Here is a 24,168-nt window from a genome sequence, read left to right on the forward strand (position 1 = left end):
CTACTGATCAATTTTCAAAAAAAAGCTAATTATGGTAAAGAGAAGGCCTACAACAACATACTAAAAAATTCTTAATCCACATGCACACCTAAACCTCTAACATTTTCTTCGAAGGCCTATTACCCATTATAATTTTGATGATATAGAGGGTTTAAAATCCACCTATTTACTCCAAAGGGCACCTAGGACAATACAATGGGTATTATTACAGTGATAGGGGTGTCTATTTTAAAATATGTCTTCCAAAATTTTAATTTAATTATTAGTATTATTAATTCGATGGGCCATTGTTTGTCTGGGCCGCTGGCTGTTGGCACTATTTCCTGGGTGCTTTCCCTGCAGGCTGTCGACTAGTATGGAAGAGGACATCGTCGATTATTCTGAGGAACCATATGCCTCGGTGCCCATCTGGACGATCTCCCCCCCACAGTTGTCGGTCACTTCATCCAACATTTCCCTGGAGATCCCCTCGTCATTGGCTAATGATCTGAGGGTCTATACAGTGATGGATTACCCCTCCTTCTCTCTTTTGGCTCAATAGTTACTCCCATCCATCGAACCGCCTTCTTTTTTGTTTTCGTCTTCCGGGCTTCCTGACGATGTTTATTTTTCTCCTGGTCCTAACTACTCTCCATCCTCCCCAGCTTCTTTGTAGTTTCTTGCGACCTATCTGGACCCCTCCTCTACTTCATTCTCTCTGAAGCCCCATGTTTTCCCTACCACTGGGAACCCTTTCCCCCTTCCCTACCCGATATCGGACCCTCTTATCCCCCCATCCTATATTCCCTCATCTTCCATCCCGCTTCCCCTGATTTCCAACCCTCCCACCTCGAGTTATTTTGTTGGTACCTCTCCCCTCTCCCAAACTCAGTTGGGGGTCCTCAAGTCGGTTCTGATATTGCTCCTTCCCCTGCTCCATCTACAATTCCTTCTAATGGCAAGTCGGGTCAGCTAGAGAAGAAATAAAAAGGGGTCAAGGATGGGACTAAGAAGATCTCTCTCTCCTTTGGTGATGATCTCCAGATGGGAGATGTTCTCAATACCTTTGACCGGGTTTTGGTTGGGAGGGTCAATGGCAGAGCATACTCGGTTGCTTGTCTACATCAATGGATTCTGGAAATTTGGGGACAGGTACTCAATGAACTACCATCTGTGGTGACGCTATCTCGTGGCTGGTTTGCACTATGCTTTCAATACCCTGAGTTCATCCCATGGGTATTATCAAAATATTGGCATATTGAATTTGCTCTAGTACTGCTTAAACGTTGGAGTCCACTCTTCGATTCGGAGCGTGAACATTTGGGGGTTGGCCCTATTTGGGTGTGTCTTCCAGGATTACCACTTCACTTCTAGTTGGAAGATGTATTTAAGAGAATTGGGAATGCACTGGGTACATACTTGGACTATGACAATCCTATATTGTCATTGGGAACATGGTTATGGCACACATCTTAGTGCACCTGGACACAAGAGAGGGTCTAGAGGAGAACCTGCAAATTCAATAGAGAAATACATGTCGTGTTCAAATTTTAGATTATGAAGGTGTCCCCTATCGATGCCAGAGATGCCACAAAATTGGGCACTTATACAAGGACTTCCCTCTTCTTGCATCTAGCTCTGCTTCGGTGGCTCGACCAGAACATGTTGTTGCAGATAATTCAACTAACCTGCTGGTAAGCGTCTTACGTAGCTTAAGGACCATCCATCGATGACTGTTTCGTCGGTCCGTGAAGATCGCATGGAGACTGTTCGCCCCCCATCCCCACGTATTACCAGATCTTGTGCAGCTTCAGTGGTGGCTTCCTCTAATGTGGGTACTTCTTCCTCTACACCCTCTCTTAATTATGTTATATTATCTGAATGCATTCACTGTGTTTCTCAATGCACTTCTGCACCTGTATTTCCCCCCCTGTTTTTTGCTCACTAGCTCCCTCCCTACCTACATTTTCCCCCTCCCCCCCTCCATTCTGGATGTCCCCAGTTCTACCTCTTCTACTGAGCTCTCCATTGATTCTAGCCAGAGTCATCACTATAATCTTCGCTCCACCCTCTACCCTCTAAATCTAATAGGGGTCATCAATCCAATATGTCCAAGGCTATTTTCCAGGTAGGACTGGATGTGGCTCATGGTCATCAACCTACCCTTGATAAGGTCCTTAGAGCACTGACCTCTTCACACCCTAGTTCCCCATGAAGTGGCTCTCCTACATCTATCATGGGTTGGCTAGTCCCACAAAGAAACTAGCCTTTCGTCACTTGATAGACACAGAAATGGCCGATATTATATTTCTACAGGAAACTCTTGCACCTTGTACATTGATCACCCCCTCTTGAGGCACTTATCTTGGGCTGGCATTTTAATGCTTTGGATGTTCGTGGCCAATCTGGTGGACTGGCTCTGGGTTTCAATCCCCGGGTTGTAAAATTACTGAATATTTGGGGTGGGGAGGGTATCATCGATGTTGATATTTTTTCTTCTGAATTTGGGATGGAGCTGAGACTTATCAATGTATATGGCCCCTGCATCAATCAGGCTCCATTATGGAATAAGCTCCTTAATCACACTTATATGCAAGTTGATAATCTTATTATTGGGGGAGATCTCAACTTCTCTATTGGCAATGCTAAATCATGGGGTCACAATGCACAATGTGACACACTATCTAAACATTTTCAAGGACCATCAACTTTTTGATATCCCTATGGCCCGTTTGCAACCTACCTGGCGTAATAGGAGGACTGGAGATGCAGCACTAGCCAGGAGGTTGGATAGATTCTTAGTCAAGGAATCTCTTCTAGACCATCTTACTTTATATCGTCAATGGGTGGGATATGGGTGTTTGTCTGATCACTTGCCCATCTACCTTGAATTTTCTTGTGTTGACCATAAACCTAAGGCACCATACAAATTCAATTCTACCTGGCTCAAGGATGAGGGATACTTGAATTTGGTTACTAAGCATTGGAAGACCTACCCTCTTTCACTCAACCAATTAGTTTCTGAAGCATTTGCCAAAAAGATGCTCTCCCTCAAGAAAAAAACTATTGATTGGGCCAGGGAAAAAAGACACAAGGACGAACAGACATTGAAAGACACAAAAGTGGAGCTTGCCAATTTGGTGGACTGGGATGGTCGTGGTTTTGTGTCCATTGAGGCCAAAGAATGACTCATCAAATTAGAAGTGGATTGAAATAGAATTTTGAAGGATCGTGAGGAAACCCGGAGACTCTGGAGTTGTGCTATTCGTCTACAAGCGAGGGATGAAAATACAAATTTTTACCATTGTTTTGCAAATGGTCGACGGGTTACCAATACCATTTGGCATCTGGTGGATGATGCGGGTTCACAAGAAAATACTTTTCATCAATTAGCTACACTCAGTACTTCCCATTTTATTCAGCTATTCAGAGCTTCACATGATGCAAATATTACTGAGATCATCAAGGTGGTTGGTCTTTTCCGTAGATTTGTTAATCAAGAAGCAGATGAGGACCTTCTACTGCCTGTTACTATGGGGGAGCTGGAAAGCACTCTTAAATGGTTCAAGAAGGTAAAATCCCTAGACCAAATGGCTGGTCGATTGATTTTTTCCTTGCTTTCTTTGATATTTTTTGGGGATCGACCTCCAACAGGTCATTGAAGAGTGTCGGATAGGGGGGACGAATGTATGATGCATTTATCTCTACTTTTATTGCTTTGATCCCCAAATCTGATGATCCACAAACATTTAATGATTTCCAACCTATTTCTCTATGCAACTGCATTTATAAGATTATTGCCAAGATCATTGCTAATCGTTTAAATCCCATCTTATCTGAGTTCATATCCTCGAAGAAATTTGCATTTCTTGAACACATGCAAATCCATGAAGTCATCAGCACTACACAGGAGGTCCTTCACTCCATCAAAACAAAGAAACTCAAAGGTATGATTCTCAAGATTGATCTAGCTAAGGCTTTTGATCGTACTAGCTGGCTCTACCTAAGGATGCTATTGACTCATCTGGGTTTTCCTTTACCTTTCATTCAATGGATTATGTGTTGTATTACAAATGTATCGTACAGTGTCCTTATTAATGGCTATGCATCATCATTCTTCCATGCTGAGAGAGGCCTCAGACAAGGATGTCCACTCTCACCTCTCTTGTTCTTACTGGTCATGGAAGGACTGAGTCATCACATTACTGCGGTAAAAAGACAGGGCAGACTGATGGGAATCAACATCACAAATAATTGCATCCTTACCCACCTCTTATTCATTGATGATATTCTCATTTTTATGAATGGATTGATTGGGGACACTACTGCTTTCTCCTCTTTTTTTCGATCATTCTGTTTTTCCACTGGCATAGACTGCAATCACCACAAACCTACATTATCTACTACGGGATGCACTCCTAATGAAATTCTCTCTGCTCAACGGTGCTTCCCTTTTACCTTTCTTCCCTTTGAAGAAGGTCTCAAATATCTGGGATTTCGGCTAAAGCCTGCAAAATACAAGATTGCATATTGGGTTTGGCTAGTGGCTAAAATCGAAAGGAGACTAAATATTTGGCACCATAGATGGCTTTCCAGGGCAAGCAAACTTGTCCTCATCAAATCTGTTCTAGAAGCTACTCTGGTGTATTAGATGTCACTTTCTTGGATTCTGAAAGGTATCCTTAGAAGAATATAACAGTTGTGTTGTAGATTCATTTGGAAGGGAAAACATGAAGGGCACATATTTGCTTGGGCTAGATGGGATAATCTAGCTCTTCCCAAAAAATGGGGTGGATGGGGCATGAAAAATATAGACATATTTTCCATTTCCCTCGTAGCCAAATTAGGCTGGAATATCCTTACCTCCAAGAATCTTTGTGCAGAGGTGGTCACCCAGAAGTATATTTCCCCTTTCCATCCCCTCGACTGGATCTGACTACCCTCCTGGGACAGAACAAATATTTCAACGGTTTGGAAGGTTGTCCTAAACTCACTTGTATATATCAGGGATGGATTGACTTGGAAGATTAGCAATGGAAATCTCGTGCGCATTGGGTTGGACACATGGACTGGCTGTGGGAATTCACATCAACTTCCCCAGGATTTGATACACTATCTCTCAATTGCAGGTTTCCCTAGACTAACCCATATTGTTGATCAGGACAACACTAATATATTCTGGCATATTGGGCATCCCTCCCATCTGGAATGTCATCTGGAAATCATATACAAATTCACTTATGGAATCCCATGTCTGGATTACTGATGGGGAGGATGATCTTATATGGGCTCACTCACTTAATCGAAATACTCCCCATAGTTTGGTTATCTTCATATCTTTTCAAACCACAAACTACCCGTTACTTATTGGTGGTGGAATATTCTCTGGAAATTGAAGGCACCACCCAAAGCCAAATTATTCATGTGGTGCATTCTCCAGAATAAGGTTCCTATTGGGGATAGTCTTCAAAAGCGATCTTATCATGGTCCATCCTTATGTGTTCACTACAAACAGGATTTGGAATATGTTGACCATCTTTTCTTACTTGCCCTTTTATTATTACTATCTGGCAAGAAGTATCTGCACTTCTTCAACTTCAACCTAGATGGCATGGGGCAGACATCTTGGAGGCCTGGCATTTGTGGTGGACAACTACACAATCACACAAGATTCAAAACCTACCTATTCTGATTTGCTAGAGTATTTGGTTACAAAGGAATAAAATCATACTCACAGACTCCACTCCCCGATGGACGCATGTCATTACACATATTATCTCTATATATTAATGCATCCTAATGGATGACCGAACCCCTACTGTGCGCTCCATCACTGTTGAGATTATTGACCGTAATATTCCATGGGCATATTTTTATGGCTCGTCTCATCATCATGGTTGTGGCGGGGTATCCTCTTACATATCACTAATAACCACTACTACAAGATCCAGATGGGTCGGGGGGATGGGACAAACAACTTTGTTGAACTCATTACTCTCTGTCATTTATAGATTTTTGGTGACTCAAATATAATCATAAATTGGTTTAATCATCAATCTACCTGTCACAATCACGCACTCCAGCATATTTTGGATGACACATTGATGCTGAGAACTCATTTTGACTATATCTCTTGTCATCATATATACAAGGAGCGCAACCAAATTTCTGATCAGCTATCCAAAGAAGCCTCGCACCAGCCACGGGGGATCTGGTTGATTAAGGAACAGTCTGATCAGGAATTCTACAGCTACTACCATCGGCCATATGAGGACGTGCAGCAAAATGGGGCCAATATGCCTGATTAATTGTCATATATGGAGTTTTTTGATGTATTTATTTATTGATATTGTACATTCCATGTCTATATATTTCAAGAACATATCATATGTAATTATTTAAATAGTCTCCCATGTTTGGGATAGATTCATTTTTGGATAGAACAACATCATCAGTGGCCTTGACCACTTTTACAGCATATGCTACTTGCGTCTACAACATGTAATTTTCAACTATCAATTAAAATTATGATTTTTCCTTGGGGAAAAAAAGTCGATGGTAGAGATTTAACATCCCTGGAATATGTTTAAATGTTTTTAGTAGTATTCATTGATGAAGGATTAAGATTTTCCCCAATGGGATGTTGGAAATGAAGCCAGTGAAGGGGAGACGCAGAAGGCCCGCCACCCCACAACCTCTCAAGACATTAAATAAGGGGATTATGTGGCCAACCTCACACGCCCCCCCACCCCATGCAATTACACATCCTACAATTCGTGACAACAAAACAAATTAATATCGTAAATCCCACGACTTTCACGTATTCCCACCTTGTTCGAGCCTGCTCCGCCATTTTCTACCAGTTTCACATGTTTGCGAGGCTGTAGGTGGGAATTTACCCCCTTAGTGTCTAGCTCCTTGACACTCCAATGAAGGAAGGCCTATGTCATCTTGGCCTGGACCTCCATTACTATCATTACATAGTTGTTTGGACTAGTCGCTAACCATTCATGGCCTTTGGGGTGGAGGAAAGGATATTGAGTAAACTCCAGCAATGGTGTCAACCCCAAGAACCAACATACAACTATTGGAGTGAGCACACAATTCATAAGCTAGAAAAATATTTGTTCTTCATAACCTTTCATTGGTATTTCTTGTTTATTGTCGTGTTTTTTATTCTTAAACCTAGAATTTTGAATTTCACCAATGAGGTCAAATTCTCTATGGTTTTTGCTATTGTTTATATCCCTCTACTTCTCTCCTTCATCCATAATTCTTGACCTATGCATTGATATATACAATTGCTTCAGTACATGCTCCTATCATTATTTTTGTCTTAATCCTTTCCCCTCTTGCTTGATCTACTTTGACCTTCCCATAGTGTCACACAGAATGAGTCGATCTTTCGGACAAGATAGACCTTCCTAGAATCTAAAGAAGACCTAATGACAAGCAAACCAATCACAAACTATCCTTCTCTAAATATGCATTTATAAACAAAGGCAAACAAGTGTTTTAGGCCTACCTTGGGTCCAACGCAAGTTTGTGGAAGCCTCACTCCTTCAATCCAAATGAGCTCCCTTGTCGCGAGTCTGCAAACACAAACAAGCAAACAAATTAAATAGCACCTGAAAAGCCAATATCATAAAACATATTTAACATGAAAGTCAAGGAATTCATGAAACAAATGACATGAGACAATTTGTTGAGAAAAATGAATCTGATTGTATTAATTCAAATCAAAGAAGAACTTTACAACCTGTGCCTTGACGCTGTACAAGCTCCTCCCAGGGTCCAGCAAGAAGTCTCCTCTACTTTGACAAGTTTCACTCTCTTCCCAATGAAGCCAAAAAGGTATGTGATCTCTCCTCTCAAGCTCAACTAGGAAGTCTTAATTTCACCAGCATTTACCCTCAAAAATCTTCAGCTTCTAACCTCCCTAGCAACCAGCCCAATGCCTGAATTTATAGTGCAATGGAGGGAAGTTACTAGGTCCTCCTTCAAAGGGATAAATCCCTCCTTCAAAGGGATAGCTCCTCTCATCAAGGGATTAGCTCCTTCTCTTTTGGGATGCATGAACCACCTAAGAGCAGCCCATCCACGTCAAAATTCATTCTAGAATCATCTAGAATTAACCCAAAGTGAGTTTTTTAGAATAAACTTGTGCCTTTTTTACTTTCACAGGGGTCTGCACCCACACCTGTAGGGACAGAGCGGGCAGGTCCGCAGTTTTTGTAAACAGAAGGTGCGGGACCGCAGGCAACAGTGAGAGAAAGTGCAGAACCATAGCTTTATTGATTTTCAATGTCTTTCTCTCATTTTCAAAGCTTGACTTGAAGAGCTGAGGTCTGAGACTTGCTTAGGAGGACAATACAAGTGATGATAGACCCATACTAACTGCAAATAATCATGGTGACGATATTTTTTTGTAACAGATTGCCCCCTAAAGTGTGAAGTCTGTAGTAGATGAGGATTTCATTTATCATTTAGGAAGAGTGAAGTACTTTATCATTTCGAGGATCATCTTGTGGAGAGCCCAGTCGGAACCTGTAAAAACATTCAATGCAAGATATATATATATATATGAGATCATATCATCGCTGAGGTAGGCATTCCCATACTCAGATCAAAACTGACTTAGAAAACTAACTACTGCTCTGATATAGGAATGATCTTGTAAGACATCACAAGTATAAACTCATGTGGACACAGTATGGACGCAGCCATCTGTTTATGAATAGTCCATTATATAATGAATACAAAATTCCTCGCAGCCTGGATTGTGGAAACTAGATCCAGGGTCTTCATTTCTACTTCCCGAAACAGTACGATTCTATCCATGCGAATGAATGTGTTGATGTCGAACATGGTAGAAACCACTTGATTACCAGTCAATGATGTAAACTATTAACAAGTGTGAGAGAAACCACCAGTGATGTCAATGGCTCTCAAAGTACCCAGTACAATCCATGAGATGTGAATAAATGTGTTGATGTCGAACATGTCACGGAATCCTTTGATCGAAGGTCAATGATGCAACCTGTCGTCAAAGGCGAGAAACTTGTCATTGAGTCATGCAGATCCCAAGGTACTGGCGATTTCTAGATCATCTTTCTAGATAATGAGCTGAAGTCGATAGAAAGCGATCCGTCGCAGGCAAGCCCACAACACAAAATCATAGATCAAGTTGAAGAAATTTAGCTGCAAGGACTGACTCAGGGATGGTCAAGATGGATGACAGATATTTTGCAGATGAATGGCTTATTGGCAGTGACCTCTTGAACACATAACGACACAACAGATGGTTTGGTAACAATTGACCCAAAGTTGATACCCAGAAACCGCCTGAAGACTTTCAATGTGGTTTGATCAACTGTTAGGTAAAGGATTTCCCAACCCAGGTGAATAAAAGTGTCGTGTTCAAGAGTGGTTACAAAGTATGACAAACAGGCTCATTTTTCTCTCTTTTCCCCCACCATTTCTGGCAAGTACCTCTTTATTTTTGACAAGCTTGAGGAGGATAACATTTGCTTCATTATAAGCTCATCCTTCGGATGAGTCCAACTTAGTTTAAATTCGAACCCTAAGAAGTAGTGGTTCGTTACTGTTTGTAATTGAACAGGTCCTTTACTGTGAAATTTTAACCAGTCCAGTATAGGAGAAACTCGGCGTTTTTCAATTTTAGAGAGTCTGAAAAAACTTAAGACTCCGGGGTTGACCTTTTTCGTAAATTTGTGTCTCCCAAGCCCGAAAAAGTATAAAATAATACTTGAGAGAACTGCTTGATATTTACGACCAAGGAGTAATTTTCGTAATTAGTGCCCCTGATCCGAAAAAGTAAAAAAGAGATCAACGACACGTCGTTTTATAACCAATATCGAATTCGAAATGACAAAAATCCGGCAAACTTTTCATGTTTTTACGGTCAGAAAAGAGCTATAAGTGGACCGTCTTTTAGTTCCGTTTTAACGAGTTTAAAAGAAAAACTCGGCGATCTTTTCATGTTTTAGGAGTCAGAAAAGAGCTTAAAGGTGACTCTAAATGTTTTTTCGTCGAAAATGATAGATTTCGCCTGAATAATCCGTTATCCTGAACAAAAACACAAACATTACTCATACCTGTTTGAAATGGATAAAAATGTTGCAAAAATACCTCTCCAAAGTGAAACATAAACAAATTCGCAATTTATTTACTCAAAAAACTTATAAAAAGGGCTTTCCTCAATTCATTTTTACCGTTTGAGTTTTGGGTGAGAAAATAGTGCTTTTGTTCAGAAAACTTCCCGTGAAGATTGCGGAAAATCCAACCATCGGAATCGAACGCCGTCTTCTCTAGGTAATCCACATCATCCCACTCTTCATTTTTAACCGTTTCATTTTTTTGTTTTAGGCTTTTATTTCATTTTTTGGAGGGTTTTTAGGCTTAAAACCCGCGCGCGGGGGCCTGCAAGCGTAACACTGCCAGCCCGCGGACCCCGACTTTTTCTCAATGGGGAAAAATTCAGGGGTCTGCATCTTCCATGTAGGCAAGGTGCGGACCCACGCACTGTGTCTAACCCAGAGGGTGTGGTCCCCGCCGCAAGGGTTTTTAACCCAAAAATTCTCAAATTTGGCCCAAACAAATTAATTTCTAGCATTCTAATTTGTCTTTTTACTTGATGCAGAGAGTACATCATGCTAGATTGGCGTGAACGAGAGCATGAGGATGTGGATCTAGCCACGTTGAATCACCAACCTTCGATCGATGCATTGAAGGCCTGCGGCTTGTACAAATTCTGGGCCATACCTGGCATGAGGGCCCAGGTGGATTTCTTACAGTGGCTGGTTGACAGATGGAGCATACAGGACCAGTGCTTCTTCATTGGTGGCCACCAGCTCGAAATCAAGCCGGCAGACATATATTTCTTGACCGGTTTTCCTAAGAGAGGCGAAGACTTGACTCTATTCGGGACTAGGCCAGGTGGCCAGTCTGTCGATAGCCTCTGGCTAGAGTTCTGCAACAGCCAGGCTAGAGACAAAGGGCATAAAAACCATATCCCTTCCTGAACTCATGGTAATCGCGTTTACTGTCACCAGACTTTGCGGGAGTGCCGCATTACATATTTCCACTGGAACCCAGATGCGGATGGCAGTTGACTGCTTTCGAGGCACCATCTTCAACTAGTGCGATGTTGTGTTTGCCAATGTGAAAGGCCAACTGACCAGAGCTAAGAACTGACAACTAAAGACCTTTGGTTATGGGGCTTTGGTTGTGAGCTTTGGTCTGGAGAGGGTTCCTATGTTGATCCCGCAGCATCTTACTGTTGGAGCTGGGCTTCCCCAAGAGCCCAAACTGATGCGATGGGTCGCAGTTATGGCCCGTCATCCGGACGAGGGGACAGAGGTTGTTCGATTCAAACCTGAGTATTTCCAATGGTTGGAAAACCAGGTTTTTTTATTCAGGACATCCCTTACGCTGGGGTAGATTTTCGTGGTGACCCAGACATGGCTCTTCCACCAGGAGAGCAATGGGATGACTCAGGTAAAATCATTTTCAACATTTTTCCTATTTTAATTTTTTTTTTATTTTATCGTCCCAAAACTGATAGTAAAAGTTTCAAATGCAGATGTGGGTCCACAGCGACCAACCGCTCTCCAACCTTACGAGAGGAAACAACCAGTTGCAGCCGCGCCAGCCCCACAGGACGAATCAGCGGAGGTTTTGGCCGAGTTGGAGAGTCATCTAGAGCACTTGACAGGAGATATTCCGGAAATCACCATAGATGACATTCCTCGTCGACTTCAGCACTATGTGATTGGGGTCCCAGGACCTTTTAGGAGGTTCCTTTGCAAGGTGGCCTGTGCAGTGGTTACTTATCGAGATCATCACCAGTGATAGGATGATCGCCTATTGCGGGCACATATGACATTTTGTTTTTTGTACTTATCATTTTTGCCGATCATAAGGTGTTTTTCAACCTATGATCGAGGACGATGTATTTTTTGACACACTCCTATATATATATATATATATATATATATAGATATAGATATAGATATAGATATAGATATAGATATAGATATATATATATATATATATATATATCACTATTACCAGCTTATCTTGTAAATCATGTTATGGAATGGTTTTAAATTTACATGTATGATTATTGTAAATGTCTACTTAACATTCGAGAAGCAATTGCATCTGCTAATGTATTTAAAGATCTTGGAATATGCTGATATTCAATATAATCAAATTCACGTTCCAAGAGACGCACTCTCAAAAATAATCTCAATAACACTGGATTTCTAATGGCATACACTCTATTAAGTTGTAATACAACGAGCTCAGAATCTAACCTCACTATCAAACTCTGAATCCCAAATGCAATAGATTAAGATAATAACTCAATCACTGCACTATACTCGCCAATGTTGTTCGTTGTTACCCCATGCATAGATACCAACTCGTCAGAGGGCGAATAGATAACCCAAGCTGCGGAAGAAATGTTTCGTGTATTACGACAAGCACCATCAGTGAAACCAATGTATGTTTGGAGAGGCATCGACATCTACAATATCAAGATTAACACCAAGATAAGCAGGAATAATGACGAAAAAACACTCTCTAAGCTAAGCACATTGTTTAAACTAAAACACACCAGCTAGAAAGAAAAACTATCCTAACTAAAAATCTCCATACCCATCCTTTAAGCATAATACCTCTTCAAGTAAAGACCATTTCTGGGTTTACCCAAATAGTCCCCGTCAAAGTCTACCAATTCATAGGCCCCTTTTGCTAGCTTTCGCTTGACAACATAGGGACCATGCCACATAGGAACGAATTTTCCAGCGCCTAATTTATCATTAGCTTGATCGTAAACTAAGACTAGATCTCCTTCCGAAAAATTTCGAGGGGTCACATTTCGATCATACTGAGCTTTCATATGTTTTGCGTGAGTCTCAATCGCCAAAGCAGCATTACGTCGATTCTCATCTAATTGAGCCAAATATAACAAACGCTTTTCCTCTTCGGAAGTGGTTGGAAGTAACTCGATGTCCATTTGCAATGACGGGATTTCGTATTCAATGGGTAACACAGCTTCCAGACCATAAACTAGTTGGAAAGGAGTGAACCCTGTTGATGTTTTTACTGAAGTTCGATATGCCCAAAGCGCTGAAAATAGCATGTTATGCCAATTCGACCGATGAATCCCAATGATTCGTCGGATCATGATGACTAAGACTTTGTTGATGGATTCAACCAGACCATTAGCTTGTGGATAATAATGGGTTGAACTATTGTGACGCAACCCAAGTTGGCCTGTAAGTTCGGTCATCATAACGTTTCGAAAATGATGCCCATGATCAGTGATAATCGCTTGTGGGACACCAAACCTAGCAATTATATGATTGAACACGAAAATTGCAGTTGTCTTGCCGTCAGCCTCAAATGTATGCATCGCCTCTGCCCACTTGGTAAAATAATCTACCGCAAGGATGATATACGCATGCCCCCCGGGCGAGTGAGGGTTACATGTAATAAAATCGATACCCCATTTGGCAAAAGGACCAACAACAATTATAGGGTGGAGAGGAGTAGGTGGAGCGCGCATCTTTCGATCAAAAATTTGGCAGTTGTGGCATTTTCGGACCGCGGTAATACAATCTTTAAACAAAGACGGCGAGAAGTAGCCAGCACGCAATATATTTTGGGTTGTGGCATACACAGACATATGACCGCCACACGCTCCAGAGTGACATTCATTTAGAACCCTTTTAGCTTCCTCGTGAGTTAAACAACGTCGAAAAACAGAGTCCGCCCCACGGCGATAAAGAGTATCTCCAATAATCCTGAATTGTTGGGACTGGAATCGTATTTTCCGACGTTCTGACCTTGAAATTTCTGGCCGAAAGGATTGGGTCTGGAGATAAACGATGATATCCCCATACCATGGATCTAAAGTGCTTATTAGAATCGTTCGCAATGGGCTCTTCCGCCACAATTTCCGTGTCAGCGCGCGTGAAATCACACATTAACTCCACAAAAACTAAAGATTTCTTAGACTTAGATTTTTCAAATTCCAAGTCGAACTCCTGCAGGATAACAATCCATTTAGAGTACTTGCCCCCTAGCAGTTGCTTGGTCAAAATGTAGATCATAGGGTTGCAATCCGAAATTACTGCAGTTTTACGTAGTAAAATGTAGTGACGAAAACATTGGACAGCTTGAACAGCTGCCAATGCCAATTTCTCCACATGTGAGTATTTTAGCTCAGTTGGATTTAAAGTGCGACTAAGGTAATATATCACATGTTCATTACCGAATTCATCTTCCTGAACTAAGACCATTCCAATGGTGGAATGAGAGGCGGCGAGATACAAGAAGTAATCCTGGTTGTAGTTGGGAGGATGCAATAACGGTGCATGGGTCAACGCGTGTTTTAGTGCATCAAAAGATTTCTGAGCTATCTCGTCCCAATAGAATGGAGTATTCTGTTTCAACAACCGGGTAAAACCCTTTGTAACCTCGGCGTAGTTAGGAATGAATCGTCATAAAAAGTTTGCTTTCCCTTGCAAACTTTGGAGTTGGCGAAGACTCGAAGGAGGAGGCAATTTGACAATAGCTTCGACCTTCGAGGGATCAATGCGAATGCCGGCTTTCGAAACTACAAACCCTAGCAATCGACCCGTTTCTATACAGAAAACACATTTGTGTGGATTCAACCGAATCCGATAATGCCTACACCTCATAAAGATTGCTCGTAAATGGACGAGGTGATCAGCTCGATGTAATGAATGAGCAGGCAAATCATCGAGATAGGGTTGCACAATGTGCTTGATGTCATGAAACGCATAAGACATGGCCCTTTGAAAAGTTGCTTCGGTATTCTTGAGCCCAAAAGGTAATTTGCAATAAGCAAATGTCCCCCATGGACAAATGAAAGCCGTTTTTGGTTGATCGGCAGGTAGAATATTGATTTGATTGTATCCGGAAAAACCATCCATGAAGGAGAATATTTCGCTGCCGGCACAATCATCAATGATTTGATCGATATAGGGAGTTGGTAATTGTCCTTTGGACAGGCTCGATTAATGTCCCTATAATCGATGCATATTCTTATTGTCCCTTGTTTTTTGTTAACCGGAACAATATTCAATACCCAATCCATTAACGGGATCGGATAAATGAAACCTGCTTTGAGTAATTTTTCAACTTCTGCTTTAATTGCAGCAGCTTTTCTTGGGTGAATCTGACGCAAACGTTGCCGGACGATTTTAGCATCTGGGTAAGTCTTAATTTCATGAACAACAATCGCAGGATCAATTCCTGGCATTTCCTCATAGGACTAGGCAAACACGTCGCGGAATTCTTGAAATAGGGCCTTATATATTTGAATTTCGTTTTCTATACATGAGGCACCTATATGAATGTTTACAACAATTCCAGGCTTAACCGAAATGTCAATAGGAATAGTTCGAGAGATGTTTCCCAAATTTAACTCTGAATCAGGATGTTTCATTGGATTATGAGGTTCCTTGACATATTCAGTCGTAAAAATTGATGAAAAATCATTTTCAAAATGATCATTCTCGGGTAAAAACGAAGATCTGTGATGGAGATCTTCCCATGGCAAATCATCTACACATAGGATTTCATGAATTTGCTCATCAGAGTGAACAAGTTCAGAAAACATGATTGAATCCGAGCTTGATGTGAAAAGTGATTCTTCACGGACCACATTCATTAAGTCAATTTCGCTTGAAGATGGTGTTGAGCTAATTTATGTTCCAAAATTAGCACAAGTATTTAATATCAATCCGGGTTGTTTTATTCTTGGAGGCAAACCACTATTTGTGAAGATCTAATATAATCAATGCTTGAAAGATAAATGATTACAAACTAAGAAGAACTATATCTTAAAAACTCTTGATTCAATCAGCTTAAAAGAGGTAATATTGGAAGAGTTCTTGACTCAAGAAATCTACTTCCTCCTCAAGTATGACTTCAATGAATTAGAGATTACAATCAAAGACTCAAGATGCATAAATCATACATGAAAAAGGCTCTTAACTTAAGAGACACTCAAAGCTTTCCATAGTAACTCATTCATCTCAAGATATAAATCTAAATGAAAACAAACCACTTGCATGTAAATGAAAGAGACTAATTCTAATTCACCATTTCATAGAGAGAATGCCCAACTTGAACATTTGTTTCCCAACTCAATTAGATGATGAATAAACCATTAACAAATGAAATCAATCACTATTCATAACCATGATACAATCTGAAATAAGACTTTGAAAAACTAAAGCTATCATCAACCAGATTTGCAATGAAATAAAACTAGTCTAACTTGGAAGTGTACTTAGCTTGGAGTGGGGGCCCTCCACCCTTGCCTTGCACACTTATGATGAAGATATCAGAAGCTTTAGATCAGCAAAACATCCATATATTGATCAGCAAAATGAAAGTAACATAAGTCTCCAACTCAAGTCTTCACACCAAAAATATTACAGCATAATAGTATCATATGTCAAGTGTGTTGAGCCATCAAAGTGTGGCTCTTAAATAAGGAGTTCATGAAACCAACTGAACTACAATCACTCTAACAAACATATCTACTCCTATACACCTATCCAAGTCGAATCCAACTCCTTCATCCCAAGAAATATGACTAATATCTTGGGATCCCAAAACAGCCCTATTTAGATGGGATTTCTGGATGACTAGTCATGATTGACTAGCTCCAAAAAGGCATAAGAAAACTCGTTCTGTTGGAACCAAGCATAGGTGGCTTGGTCCTAGTTCCCAAGCTTCCTATTCATGCATCCCATTCGTGCTGAAGTGGCCTGCATCCATATCCAACATGAAGTGATTACGGGAATTTCTGAAATTGCCAAAATTGCACTTAAAATCAAACTTTAATAAAAACTTTAGTATTTGACAAATTAAAGTTAAATACCTGTTTAGACATCAAATATTCATTAAAATGGAATGAATGGAGTGGAAATAAAGGATAAATAGGTGTTTAGGTAAGTTTCTCAAAGCAAAAAGAAGATCAAAACTAAGGCCCAACATCTCTCCCTTGCTTATGTTCAAGCATGTCCCCATGCTTGCTTGCTCCTTTTGGAACTCCTGCCCTCTGAAGTTGATGTTGTACCTGTAGCTGCACCTCTGTTCACACAATCAAAATCTGTTCCCTGCTCAACCTTTAACATTGTTGTTTTTACCTTTTGTTTTTCATACTTGGCTTTCCACATGTTTTTGTCCTTCAACCAATTAAATGTCTGTTTGGAAAGTAGCTCATTCCTTCTTTTTACCCTGCTTATCTCTTCCTGCAATTTTTCATTGGTTTTTTTTTACCAGCTGAACATTATCCTTTTTGTGTGCTTTATTTTCTGTTTTCAATTGTTTTTCCACAATTTTACTTATCTCTAGCTGCTCAGTCAAGTCTTTGATTTTAGCCAAGTCAATTTCTTTCTCCATATCTTGTGTGGTTTTTATTGCATTGAAAGGTTGGTTCTACCCGATTTGTCATTATGTCTGTGAACCAATCAATGTAATCTTCTGTGGTTACTAACTTTATTTTGAACAAAAATTATGATTATTGTTTTCAAATGAAAGCTTAGTAGCGACGGGGCTTACCTTCCTTCTCTGATCACTTTACCCTGTTTTGATGCTGACCTCCTTAACCTCTGCTGTCTTTCCTCTGCCCAAACTCTGTTTTAGATTCCCTGTGTAAGGCAAACAATCAGCTGAATATGCTTTACTAACACATTATCCTCTGTTTTGTTTTTGAAGAAAATATATATATCTTAAGTAATAATCATGTTTCCTTAAATCAATTAACATGTATTACAAAAAATTTTGCTCTCTGCCTCTCAACAAATCTTCAAAAACATATCTCTGCTCTCTGCCCCTCAACAAATCTGCAAAAACATATGGACAAATGACTGTATATAATATACAAATTTCTCTCGGCCTCTCATGAAAATTTGATTATATCACAGCAATGTGTTCTGGCCTCTCACTGATTCCTCAAAAAAATAATGACTGTATGCAAGCAAATAGCTCTCGGCCTCACCAAATTCTCAAAATGATGACTGTATAAAAACAAACAAATAGCTCTCGGCCTTGTAAATTCTTCAAAAACGATGACTGTATACACAATATACTCTCGGCCTCAAACGAATTCTCAAAATAATGATGACTATATAAACAACTAATTGTTCTCGGCCTTGTGAATTTCCATCGTTTTTGTCAAACAAGATCACTGTGTAAACAAAAATGCTTGCGGCCTCAAATAAATTTTCATCGTTTTTTTCATATACTTTGACTGTGTAAATAAAATGCTTGCGGCCTCAACAAATTCTCATTGTTTTTCAAACAAATTTACTGTGTAAATGCAAGGTTATAACCTAGAGGTCTCATCACAATCGCTCACCTCTTTTCCTCACTGTTTATACCACACAAATTCTCAAACAAATAAAACACAGAGTCCATAAATCCTTGGTCTCAAGTGACAAACAATGCAAAGTCGGTTTCAACTAGAATTTGCAGTCAATACAACATGTTTGCAGACGCACTACGCATTTCAATGGCACAAACATATGAACATATAAGCGCACAGTGAAGCATGAATGCGTTCGACTCTTTGACATCCACCCTACAGCATTCCTCTGTTTTGTTGACAGTCCTGGCAGCATACCTTAATGTGCCCTCTGTTATATAACTTACACATATAAACAACAGCCTTTGAATTTTAATGCAACTACCACACTCTGTTTTGTGCAACTATGTGTTTATGTGCGCATATGACAACTATGACCACCGCCACTCTGAGTTTATGCATATCAAACTTATTGCATCTATGCCGACGGCTTAAAACCTAGCGCGCAGGCCAACACATGTAAGTGCAACGAGTGCAAGTGGTGGTTCAACTTGCAACGGATATGGCACTCTTTATTGCATTCGGCGTTTAACAACCTTCTTATTTTATGCATAAAATCACTCAATGTTACTACCGTGTTATACATGCAAATCATTCTTTAAATGCTGGCGATTTCTACCATAAATTTACACCATTTTCTACGCAGTCAATCTTTCACATACGCTCAGTAAACTTGGGTTATCCCGGATTTGAATGCTTACCTGATCCTCAACGGCCGCGTGGAATACAAACAACGTTTTAATCCCTCCGTTGTCGGTCTTTCGAACTGGTGTCACAGCGATCCAGTCCCGTGAGTTTAATGGCACTCACCTTATCTTCAGTTCCGGCCGGATTTAACTCACTCTCCCACCTTATGTCCTCACGGCACTCAGCTTTGTATTCAACGCTTCAAATCTCTTAAAACTCTCTCCCACACAGTCTTTCTTCCTTTGATAACTCTCGGCCTCAACACAACTCACTGAGCATTTTAGCAATGAAGAAATGTGGTTTGAATTCATGCCGAGAGGATTCTTTTGACCGTTTTTTTCGTTTGTACCCGGCGCTCATTACTTGGTAGCTGTATTGTTATGGCTGTGCCTCCAGCGTTTCCTTACCCAATGGTTAAACAATTCCTTACCTGCGTGTCCCCTTTGTACCTGTATGCCGTCCATCGTGGCACTCATGGCCGAGCGTTCTATGTAGTGCTGCAATGTTTATTGGTTGCCGTCGTCGTGCGTTCTCATTGCACTGACCTCTGCATTCATATTTCATTACATGGCTGTTTTGCATGGCTGTATGGTCATTACCATATTCGTTATGTAATGATATGCCAAACAATGATATTCGGTAAAGGTTTTGGTTATGGTTGTATTTATTTGATATACCTTGTATACGGTCGTCAACCATATCATTACTCCTTACCTGTTACGGCTCACTTGATTGCTGTATGTGTTCATCATAACCCGCGGCCTTTTCATTTCCATGTTGCATGCCTTCGTTTGTTGGATAATGCGCATTAGGTTCTAGCTTAGGTTATACTATATATATATATATATATATATCCGCTGAATTGTTATTGCATGCGCAATATGTTATGCCATTTTGTTGATATATATATATTATATGTGCATACCTTATTTGTTTTGCAATGTATTGGGTTATGCACAAAGCTTTGAGCGCTCATATAGTTGTAATATATATGAACCTTAGCGCTCGTATAACCTTTGATATTTCCTTTAATATATCCTTTGATATTTGCAATACTTTGATATTTCCTTAGCGCATTTCTTTATATCAACTTTATAATTTTAAAATGACCATTGGGGTCATGTTTAAAATTATGACCATTCTAATGCTTGTGGGTCCTTGTGCAGGTACAAAGAGTTGGTTTAGCTTGATCTCTTTTGCATTTAAAGAAAATACCTAGGGAAGTTTATGTATATGGAATGGAATGAAAAAGGGAATGTAAATGGTATTTGAATAGGGAATATAGATGGAATATGAATATCAATGAATATTTGCAGGTACTAACATCAATTAATACTAGAAGTTTCTAAAAAAAATTAAATTTCAAGCACAAAAATGACTTATGAATATACTCCCTTAATGCTGTTTGTACAGATGGAATATTGAATGCTTGTTTGTGCAGGTGGAATGTTGAATGCTGTGGATAGTAGACTTTTATTACTTCCTTGTTTACTCTGCTCCCTTTCTTGAATTTATTCAGGTCCCTTCAAATAATATTTCTCTTTTCAGGTCTCTTTTTGCAATGCCTTTGATAGATCATGTCGGCTCTGCTCTGGTTCTTCTGCAACTAAGTTTTGCTTCAGGTCCCACTGAGTAATGTTTCATTTCAGGTCCCTCTGCAAGGCTTCTGTGGTGATTTGATCTGCTGCAACTAAGTTTGCTTCAGGTCCCTTCTGTGATAATGTTTTATTCAGGTCCCTTCAGGTTCTGCTGCAACAAATTTGCTTCAGGTCCAAAGTGGACAACACAATCCTTTAGCTGTGACAACTAAAAGCTTGCTACAAAACTCTCCCTTGCTGAATGTTTGACTTGTCCTCAAGTCATGTGTGGAGAGGTCCTGCATTGAAAATGTGAGAATAGTAAAACAAGGTTTTTTAGAATTCATAGAGGCCAAGTTTCCCTGGTTTTCCCCTATGAATTCGTGTTTGCCTAGTGCTAGTTTCCTAGTTTTCACTGGCAAACAGTTTTTTTTTTTTTTTCATATATTTTTTTCTCTTTTTTTTTTTATGTTTTTTTTTTTTTTTTTTTTTTTTTATATTTTTTATTTTTCCGAACTGGAAGATGGCAGAGCCATAATTTCCAGTCTTGATTCTTCTACCAGTTGTTTCATGAATGTCTCTTTACTAATAGGCTGATGATAAACTTTCAGCCTATGACCATTTACAACAAATGAGGTGGGGTGTAATGGAGTTGGGAAGTATGAAAAGCTTATGGAAATAGGTTATATTGAAGTCATAATGTAGTAGTAAGGTTGGACTTCAACATGCTTGGTCATGGAGCTTAACATACAATATGGATGATGAACAAATCATGAACAATATGAATTCAATATGAAAGGTTTCTTGGAGATTGATGTGACTTGACATAGTACTGAACTTGACTGCTCCTTCTAATGATTGTCTTCATGTCTTTTTGCCTTGATCTAGATCATGTTGTAGGGTTTGTGGGTGTTGTTGGTCAACATTGAAGAGAAAGCTTCAAGAGTTTGAGTTTCATTGAATGAACTCAAGATCAGGTGTATCTTCACTTTTCTTTGACTTGAACATTTGTATTCATATTTTGAAATATGAATTTGATTTTGGAAAATTACTTCATCCATGGAGTTCACTCTTTCATTCTTCTTATGACCTGCAAAAACATAGCACTTGCCTGCAATACAACATTAGATGATGGAGGAAGAGAGTTGTACAGTCTCTCTTCTTCCAATATATATGTAAATCATTACAAGCATTGCTTAGAAAACAAGTCCAAATATGATAGACAAACATAATGCATTCATTTACCCCTTTGAGGAATGGTGGCCAGCTAGACCTCCTAGTGGTATTTTGTTTACAAAATATTTGTTTGATATCCTATTAGAGTGATTCCAAAGCCAAGTTAAAGTGAATTCAGATGGCTACCTCCTGTATAAACAGGTTTTCAAAATGATATAAAATGATATGGTAAAAATTATAAGGAGTGCCATGTTTGATAGAGCTGCTTGTTAATTTTTAACTAGACCAACAGTCACTATTTGAAGCGTAACTTCTTCGATAAAGATCAGATCAATGTGATTCCACTTGGAGATTAATTTAAATTCATTTTTGTATTTCCAGTAGAAACAGGTTTTAAAAATTCTTAGGCTTGATATCACAAAATTGGTGATGAACAGGCCTAGGAGGCAGAGTTTTATTATGCTGGTTTGAAGACATACAGTCACTAAATGTGGCATAACTTTTTCATTTCACCTCCAAATGGGATGATTCAAATTGTGTCTTAAACTAGACTTGAAGATATATCTCCCATATAAACAGGTTTTGAAAAGAAGATGATTTGGTATGTCAAATATGCCAATGAACAGTCAAGACCTAGAATTGTCACCATGCAGATTTTTCGACAAGCAGTTAGTATTTCAAGAATAAATTTTTCATATGATACCTGATTGAAGTGAGTCAAATTTATTTGGAAACTAGATTCAAAGGGCTATCTTACCTATGAATTTCAGATAAAAATGTTTCCATTAGACACTTCAAATATAGGCTGTACTAACTCTGTTTTCAACATTTCACTTGAGACCTAGTTTTGATTTTGATCACATTTTTATTTATGATATGAATTGAGAACTTCAAAATGGATTCCAAAACTATATTTCAAGAGATATGTAAATAAACCATGATTTCAAAATGATCCTATATGGTTACCCAAAATAGGCTTGGTCTTACTGCATTTTACCATGTAGTCCTTTCAAATGAATATTGATCAATGATTTGAAGAAATTGTTTGAAACAAATTTCTTATGGAAGTTTTATTGTGAATTCATTCTACTTGTTTATTTATTCTATTCTATCCTATTCTATTTTAACAAACTAATTCATTCTCTCAAGTATAAGAGAATTTCCAGTGCATCCATTTTCGTAACAAGATCATAAGTAAACTCATATCCAAATTTGAAAAATATACTTCAATGAAATTTTGGACATGAAAATTTGTTTGATCATAAAGATTTGATGAGAAAGAATGTTCAAGAATGGAGTAGTGTTGTAGCTTATTCTTTAACATCATCTTTTAGATCTTGTTGTTGAAAATGGATTTTATAGTTTTTTTTTTTTTTTATTTTTTTTTTTATTTTTTATTTTATGTTTTTGTTGGGGGGTTTTTTTTTTTGATAAATCTACCTTGAGGATCTCTAACTCTAGGCATAAAGAAACATAATTAAAGAAATGAAATGTAACTAATGTTTTTGTGTATTTTGGATTTTATCTCCCTATTGACTATGCCAATATTTGCCTCCCCGGCAACGGCGCCAAAATGTTGAGCTAATTTATGTTCCAAAATTAGCACAAGTATTTAATATCAATCCGGGTTGTTTTATTCTTGGAGGCAAACCACTATTTGTGAAGATCTAATATAATCAATGCTTGAAAGATAAATGATTACAAACTAAGAAGAACTATATCTTAAAAACTCTTGATTCAATCAGCTTAAAAGAGGTAATATTGGAAGAGTTCTTGACTCAAGAAATCTACTTCCTCCTCAAGTATGACTTCAATGAATTAGAGATTACAATCAAAGACTCAAGATGCATAAATCATACATGAAAAAGGCTCTTAACTTAAGAGACACTCAAAGCTTTCCATAGTAACTCATTCATCTCAAGATATAAATCTAAATGAAAACAAACCACTTGCATGTAAATGAAAGAGACTAATTCTAATTCACCATTTCATAGAGAGAATGCCCAACTTGAACATTTGTTTCCCAACTCAATTAGATGATGAATAAACCATTAACAAATGAAATCAATCACTATTCATAACCATGATACAATCTGAAATAAGACTTTGAAAAACTAAAGCTATCATCAACCAGATTTGCAATGAAATAAAACTAGTCTAACTTGGAAGTGTACTTAGCTTGGAGTGGGGGCCCTCCACCCTTGCCTTGCACACTTATGATGAAGATATCAGAAGCTTTAGATCAGCAAAACATCCATATATTGATCAGCAAAATGAAAGTAACATAAGTCTCCAACTCAAGTCTTCACA

This window comes from Pinus tabuliformis, chromosome 1_2, assembly GCF_031772625.1.
Source record: "Pinus tabuliformis cultivar Carrire ecotype Pingquan chromosome 1_2, CPIR1, whole genome shotgun sequence".
Classification (NCBI taxonomy): Eukaryota; Viridiplantae; Streptophyta; class Pinopsida; order Pinales; family Pinaceae; genus Pinus; species Pinus tabuliformis.